The 8,500-nt window shown below is 43.4% G+C and overlaps 1 pseudogene; it reads right to left on the reverse strand.

The window, feature by feature from the left end:
- Positions 1–6,611: 6,611 nt before the first annotated feature.
- Positions 6,612–8,114, reverse strand: LOC121164509 (annotated as a pseudogene).
- Between the last annotated feature and the right edge of the window lie 386 nt (positions 8,115–8,500).

An 8,500-nucleotide genomic window follows, 5' to 3' on the forward strand; every position in this document is an offset into this window, starting at 1 on the left:
CATTCAGTATGATACTGGCGTTGGGTTTTTCATAAATTGCTTTAATTATGTTGTGGATTTTCCCATCTATGCCTACTTTGGCTAGAGTTTTTAGCATGAAGAGGTGTTGGATTTTGTCGAAAGCTTTTTCTGCATCTATTGAAACTATTATGTGGTTCTTGTTTTGCAGTTTTTGGATATGGTTTATAACATTTATGGATTTCCGAATGTTGAACCATCCCTGCATTCCAGGGATGAATCCTACTTGATCCGGATGAATGATCTGTCTGATGATTTTTTGAATTCTATTGGCTAGGATTTTGTTGAGAATTTTAGCATCAATGTTCATCAGAGAGATAGGTCTGTAGTTTTCCTTCTCTGATGGTTCTCTGTCCGGTTTTGGGATTAAGGTGATGTTGGCTTCATAGAATGAGTTTGGGAGGGTTGCTTCCTCCTCTATTGTTTTGAAGAGCTTGTAGAGGATTGGGGTTAGTTCTGTTCGGAATGTTTTGTAGAATTCTGTAGTGAAGCCGTCTGGGCCTGGGCTTTTTTTCGTTGGGAGATCCTTGATGACTGTTTCAATCTCTACCTCGGTTATGGGTTTATTTAATTCTGCAGTTGCCTCCGGACTGAGTTTTGGTAAGTGGTGGGAGTCCAAGAACTTTTCTATTTCTTGGTGGTCCTCAAATTTGTGGGAGTACAGTTCTTTGTAGTAATTTCTAATTATTTTCTTAATGATTGCAGTGTCTGTTGTTATGTTGCCTTTTTCATCTTTAATGCTATTGATTCTCACTTTCTCTTGTTTTTTTTTTGGTCAATCGGGCCAGTGGAGTGTCTATTTTGTTTATTTTCTCAAAAAACCAACTTTTTGATTTGTTGATTTTATGTATAGTTTTTTTGATTTCTATTTGGTTTATCTCCTCCCTTGTTTTGATGATTTCTTGTTTCCTATTGTGCGTGGGACTCTTCTGCTGCTGTTTTTCCAGATCCTGGAGGTGTGTGGTTAGTTCCTGTATTTGGCGTCTTTCTTGGGCCTTGACATGCGCTCCGATTGCAATGAATCTACCTCTTAGCACTGCTTTGGCGGTGTCCCACAAGTTTTGGAATGTTGTATCAGAGTTTTCATTGGTTTCCATGAATTTTTTGATCTCATCTTTAATTTCTTCTCTGACCCATTGTTCGTTTAATAGCATATTGTTCAATTTCCAAGAGTGCCTATACTTCCTGGGGAGTTTTGAGTTGTTGATTTCCAGTTTCATCCCATGGTGGTCTGAGAGGGTACATGGTATGATACTAATGTTTTGGAAGTTGTTTAGATTCGCTTTATGTCCTATCATGTGATCGATTCTGGAGAAGGTGCCATGCACCGCTGAGAAGAATGTATAGTCTGTGGCCTTAGGATAAAAAGTTCTATATATGTCTACTAAGTCTAGTTGTTCTATTGTTTGTGTGAGCTCTGTTGTTTCTTTGTTGAGTTTTTGTTTCGTAGACCGGTCCATTGTTGTTAGAGGTGTGTTGAGATCGCCTACAAGAATTGTGCGGGTGTCTATGTCTTCCTTTAAGTCTGTAAGTAATTGCTTTACGTAACTAGGTGCATTAAGATTCGGTGCATAAACATTAATGATGGTGATTGCTTCTTGATGGATCATTCCTTTCACCAGTATAAAATGGCCTTCCCTGTCTCTTTTGATGTTAGTTAGAATGAAATCTATTTCGTCTGAAATTAGGATAGCTACCCCAGCTTTTTTTTCTCGTCTATTGGCGTGAAATATCTTTTTCCATCCCTTCACTTTCAGTTTCTTTGCATCCTTTCTGGTTAGATGCGTTTCTTGTAGGCAACAGATGGTTGGGTCTTGTTTGATGATCCATTCTATTAATCTCTGTCTTTTGATTGGTGAATTTAGACCATTTGTGTTGAGAGTTAAAATTGAGAGTTTGCAATTTTGCCCTGCCATGTGATTGTGTTGTGTGTGTGTTGTTGCCTATGTAGTTGTCTTGTTTGTGCAGCTTTTAGTTTGGAGACCTTCTTATTTGCCAGCTTTGTTTGTGATTTGCCTCCTTTTTGTCCGGGACTAGTGCATTTCTAAGGAGACTTTGCAGAGCTGGTTTTGTGTAGACATATTCTTCTAGTTTTTCTTTGCTATTGAAGTATCTGATTTCGTTCTCATATACAAATGAGATCTTTGCTGGGTAGATTATTTTTGGTTGACAGTTGTTTTGTTTCAGGACTTGGAAGATCTTTGTCCATTCTCTCCTTGCTTGTAGGGTCTCTTCGGAGAAGTCAGCAGTGATTCTGATGGGTTTTCCCCTGTATGTGATCTTTTCTCTACTTCGTACTTGTCTCAGGATTCCTTCTTTGTCTTCATTGGAGTAGAACCTGAGCACCGTGTGTCTGGGTGAAGATCTCTTTGGATCATGTCTGTTGGGAGTTCTCTGTCCATCCTGTATGCGGGGTGGATTCGTGTTCCAAGTGTTTTGGAAGTTTTCCTGTATAATTTCATCAAGCACTGCTTGCATCCCAGATTCTCTTTCTACTCCCTCAGGGAGGCCGATGATCCGAATATTCAGTTTTCTAAGGTAATCCTTCATCTCTTGCATCATTTTATTAGTTTTGCTGAGGTTTGTCTCCAGCTGTTTAATTCGCTGGGCACTTTCATTTTGTGTGTCTTCTGTTTCAGAGATCCTTTCCTCTGCCGCATTTATTCTGTTGATGAGGCTTTCAATTTTATTCTCTTGGGCATCCAGTTTGGTTTTGATTTGTTGTATTTCGGTGATTATGCGGTTCTGGTAGTCTTCCAGCTTTGTGTCCACGTCTCTGAGAAATTTTAGCATTATTTTCATCAATTCCTTTGCTGGTAACACTTCCATGTCTTCATCTCGCATCGCCGATATTGATAATGGCTTTTGGCCCATGTTTGGTGGGGTGCTGGCTCTTTCATCTGGAGCACAGCTCTTTCTAGTGGTTTTTCCCATTGCGTTGGTGAATTCTGGTGGGGCAAATGAACCCGTGTGTTGAGGGGCTGTCAGGTGCTTTCCTGTAGAGATTGGAGCCTGCAGGCGTGGTGTTGCCGAGCGTGGTAATTTTCAAGGCACCGTTGGTGCGTTCTCAGGGCCCGGGGCTGTAGAGCACCACCTTGGGGGCCCAGTGGATTCCAGGCACACTCTGGGCACCTCTTCTACAGGTGTGACACCCCAGGGCGTGGAGGGATGGAGGCGCTCTCTGGGTGTGCCCCCTGCACGGGAATCCACAGGACTTAGAAGGTTTTATGTGCTTTCTCCCTGCGTTCTCCGTGTCAGGGACTGCAAGGTTTTTCAGAGCCCACCTGGTGCGTCTCCCACACACGGGACTGTGGGTGAGGCACTTTCCAGGCGTGGCTCTTGTGCAGTGAATCCACCACTCGTGGTGTGTGGGTGTTCAGAGCCCCTGCTCCTGTGTGGCTCTCTCACACCGGCCCTTAGCGGAGGAGTGGCCCAGGCGCCCTGTTATAATTTCACGGCAGGTTCACACCGTGTCAGTGTGGTGCAGGAGTTTTCAGAGCTCTCCTGGTGGGTCGCCCACGCTCAGAACTGCGGGGTGGGAGGCGAGGGGTGAGCAGTTCACCCTATGGGAGTGGTACCTGCGTGTCGGGGACACACAGCGCTACACTTCCCAAATCTCAAAGCTCTCCTGACACCTGACACCTGACACCTGACACCTGCGCTGTGGAGGCGGCTGCTGCAGGCGGGGCCGCCTAGTCCGCTCGGCGCAGCGACCAGGGTCTTCCTGATGTTCTCGCGCTTCCACCAGGCAGGATGTGGAGGACTCCAGATCCTCGCCAGCAGCCTCTGCGCACTGAGACGCACTGGCCCCCTCAGTGTAGGAACATCTGAGGCGCCTTCCTGGGGCCCCCTCAGCCACCAACACCACTGTGCGTAGTTCCCAAGGCACAAACCCAACAGTTTCAGTCTGTCTGCCCCGCGTTCTCAGAGGCTGGAACCTCAGTAGGGGTCAAGGAATGCGGAGGCTGCCACGTCAACCCCCCCCCCCTGCTCACCAAACGTCCGGCCGCTGCAGTCTGCCTCCGCCTCCCGCCGGCGACGATCCGCCCGATCTCCCCGCCTCCGGGCTGTCCGCGTCTCCCGTCAGGCCGTTTTCAAAAGTGACTCAGCAGGTCTGGAGTGGGATGTCGGTTTCTCTACCTTTGCCCTGCTCCGTTCTCGCTGTTCTTCCGAGTTGTGTGGATCTTTTTGGCTCCACACTGTCCTAGGGAGCCTCACGGACCTCTCCCTGCGATTCCCTGCTGTTCCTCTTTGCTGCTTCTATAACTTTCTATCCCTCTTTCTCTGGACGCTCCCTCACAGCCTTCCTCCTACGTCGGCCATCTTCTTCCCCCCCCCCCAAATAGCCTTTCAAATTTACTCTAGGCATAAGAGGTATATCTGAGCGCCACTTATTCAGCCATTTTTTCCTCAGACCAATCTACTGTCAAGGTTGTCAGACCCTTCTAAGGGAACTGCTAGGACTTTGAACTCAAAAGTCTTGCCTCACAGATACAATAGCTTCTTCTCCCTTCAGAGTAAGATCACAGTGATAAAAAGAACTTTGAAAACTATAAGTGTCCTGCAAAAACTCAATAGTAAGAACCATTTACTGGAAGCTGCTTTCAATAATGTTAATGGACCATGACAAGCCTTGCTCTATACATTTGATTTGACCAAAAACTGCTGTAAAAGGACTACCTAACTCAAAATGTTTACCCAATACCGCTCCCCAGTCTCAAGGGTGTACTGAACTCATCATGTGGCCATGTGAATGACCAAGCTGCAGTATCCACATGCAGAACAAAGACCAGGTGGAAGGTGCCTTCCTCAAAGCTCAGTGAGACCTCAATACTACACTAACTTTACCTTTAGTCAGAAACAGAGAAAACACCCCCACATAACAAATGTGACTCACACACCTGTTGTCTAGTAAAATCATCTACCTTTGCCTTCTCAGTAACAGGCCTATTATTTAACGTTACGTTAAATGTAATCCATTTCTTAAAAAAAATAACACTGTCTTTGATCAGAAAAACAAAAAATGGCTTACAGAATAACCACACCACTTTTTACAACCAGCCAGATGAATATTCCCTTTAGAAAAATTAGTATGTATGCTACAAACTTTAAATTATTAAAGTACTATAAGCATCTAGAGTGCCATTCGATTCTTTAAACTATACTTAAGACAAATACAGTTATTAATACAAATGCTTAATATGAGAATATTCAACCATGACCATGATAGCAATCTGCTAACTTATTACCACTTCACTGCTTTAGTGGTTTAAACACATTCTGGTAGCAAAAAGGCATTTCCAAAATGAATAAAGAACAACATACTACAGAAATCATTTCAAAAAACAAAACAGTGAAAGTTTGGGTTATCCAGATAAGTAAACTTTTTGAATTTGAACACTACAGATTCCAACACATTTAAGGAATTCTATTCATTTGCCTTAGAAAGGTGCAGAAGTGGCACTTACTGGTATAGTACAATCCCAGTTTGAAGGCATGTATTGTTCTGAAAATGTGAACAATATACAAAATACAGTTGCATAAATTATGTTCCTCACCACTATATGAGGTCATTTTTAGACTCAAGCTAAGAGTTTTGTAAGTGTTAGCTTTAAGATCCTGAGGAATTATAGAGCAGTACAACTTGTAATTTTTGTTTGGTTGTTGGTTATTTTTTGAACCTGTCATTGATACTGTCTCAACCCAGATGTTTCGAAGAATGGAACTGCATTATTTTTAACATATTGTTTACCCAATACTATGTCAATTAATTCCATAATGTTGTATATTGATACTCAGGTTTTGTTGGGGCTTTTAACTGACCGGATCTTTACTCTGTTAGCCCTATCTTCAGACTAGAGAAGGTCTCCCCAAGAGGCCACTGAACTTATCTGGACAATAAGACACTGGACTTTATGCTAGGTATGTGTTTGCAAGGAAGGAATCTCAACTGAACTTGAACTATGGTTATGCAACAGGGTGGAGGAATCCACCATGGGGGGAGGGGTAAGGGAGGGGTGGGGGGAATCCCCAGTGCCTATAAAACTGTATCACATAATACAATGTTAACAACAATTAAAAAAAATAAAAATTAAAAATTAAAAAAATAATAATAAAATAAAAATAAATAAATAAAGTCTGAATCAAGGAAACTTTATAGTGGTTCAGAATTCTCTGAGAATGTACTAACCAGGAGTAAGTCACGTTCTTTAAAAATAAGAAATGTCTTTGAGACTCAGCGATCCAGCTCCTTTACCCTCCAAGATGATTTTCAGCGCAGCAGAGTCACCTAAATTTAAGACCAATAATCATTTTTTTAAAAAAAAACAGTTTTGTTAATTAAAAATAAAGGTAGACTACACAACATTTTGTAGCCGTCCTGGGAAAGAAGTGTTCATAGTGCACAGAAAGGCCCCCAGTGGCTGTTTCCTGGGTCCCAAGAAATCCTGGGAAGCTTTTCATTGTCATTGTCCTGTAGCAAAAGGAAGTGCTATCTTTCTGTTCCCTCTCAGTGAGGTAGAACAAATGACCTCCCAAATTAGAACCCGGGAGCAGATCTGAAGAAAATGCAGAGTTCAGGCAAAGCTGTAGCATTACATTTGGATGCCTTCCTGTTGACTGAGCTGTGACAATGTTTTCTTAAGCCATAAAGCTGTGAACCGAGCGGTTCCTTTGGCGTACCAACATTCTCTCATGATTTTAGCCATTACTCTCAAGGCTTCACAGCTCTGCCATCTGTTTGGAATATTTGGTCTTAACTTCTGTTCACAAACAACTTTTCTCATTTCTTCAATGGATGGATCAAAAGGTACAAGATCATAATAAGGCAGCTGGTAATCTTCATGTATTCCACCAATGGAACATCGTGGTGCGATTTCCCAGAATACTAAGCCCATGGCATAAATGTCAGCATGCTTGAAGGATTCAAAATGCTTTATATTTATGGAATCATCAAGAACTTCAGGAGCCATGTACCTTTTCATTCCCACTCTGTGGTTTGGAGCAATATCTATAGTATCTGTGGCTGAATCATGTCTTACTACCAGTCCCTAGTCTGCAATGCAACAAGTTCCATTCTTCTTTACCAAGATGTTCTTAGATTTTAAATCTCTATGAGCAATGGTTGGTTTTCCTTGGGTACCAACAATCTCATGTGAAGCTGTGCAAGACCACTGGCTGTGGACAGAGCAAGTTTGATCATGCCTTCCACAGTCACTGTGTATCTGTTCAAGTAATCAAAAAGGGATCCATGTTCGTGGTAAGCTGACACTAGCCAGAGTTGAGTCCATGTGCCATTGTCTTTGTTATCTGCTGCAATAAACTCCAGGATGTTCTCTTGGCTTAGCATCACAGTCTGGTAAATCTCCGCCTCCCAGAACCAGGAACACTCCTCCCTGGAGGAGAAAATCTTTACAGCCACCTCTTCTCCCCGCCACTTCCCTCGCCAAACTTCTCCAAGGCGACCTTTGCCAATGCTTTCTTGTAACACGATGGTTCTTGCAATTGTCTTCTGAACAAGCAATTGTAAACTTGATCCCTAGCCTGATGTTGTCATATCATAAATCAAATCTTTCAACGTGGTGCCCTCTGAAATAAATGGGCGGTCTAACGCAGGATCCTCCTTGTTGGGCACTCGATGGTGCACGACTGTGCGGTTATGGCAGATATAGACCATCAACATAAGTGAGATGCAAACAAAGCAGACAGGTCCAGCGATGACAGCTGCTGGTTCAACTGGACCAAGGCCAGTTGACTGCTTTACAGCAGTAGGGGGTTCAATTTTATTGCAGTGGTCCTGGTTGCAGCAGTATGTTGTAGTAACAGACCCGGCTTTTGAAGAGGATGCACATACAAATGGCCTGTCTCGAGGAATTAGGCCAGTTTCAGCTATACACTTACTATTGTGTATAACTTTGTCTGTAGTCTCTGTGACAGACACAAAGCAGAGCCCATCTGTCACACATGTAAAATTGTCTTTTGTGCAGAGGTGGCAGAAACACTGTAATGCCATCGCCCCCCGGCAGCAGTGTCACAGCCGCCACAAGCATGAAGAACAGCAACCAGTGGGGACACGGAGCAGGGGCCACTGCCTCCATGGTGCCACTGCGGCTGCCTGTGGCCCAGCCCAGCCTGGCCGCCGCCTCCGGGAAATTTTATTTCTATCTTTCAGATGTTTGTAGCATTTTTGCCTTATTTGTTATTATTACTATCAATATTATTATTTTTTATGATACAGTTCCATAGGCTCTGGAAGTTCCTGTCCCCTTCCCCAAGTTTCCTCACCCCCTCTACTGATTTTTCCTCTAGTATTACAATGCGTAATCTTTCAAGAACAGTCATAAGTCCATCTTTCTGCTGTTTCCTGACATTGTAGACATGGACAATGTCAGAGAGTCCAGCATCCTACGATCAGGATACATGCAACAGTTTCACTGGGAGTCCATCTTTGGTCTGGATGCACAGATGCATACTGCACTATGTC

The sequence above is a fragment of the Ochotona curzoniae genome, unplaced genomic scaffold (assembly GCF_017591425.1).
Source record: "Ochotona curzoniae isolate NIBS_2020 unplaced genomic scaffold, NIBS_Ocur_1.0 contig_832, whole genome shotgun sequence".
Classification (NCBI taxonomy): domain Eukaryota; kingdom Metazoa; phylum Chordata; class Mammalia; order Lagomorpha; family Ochotonidae; genus Ochotona; species Ochotona curzoniae.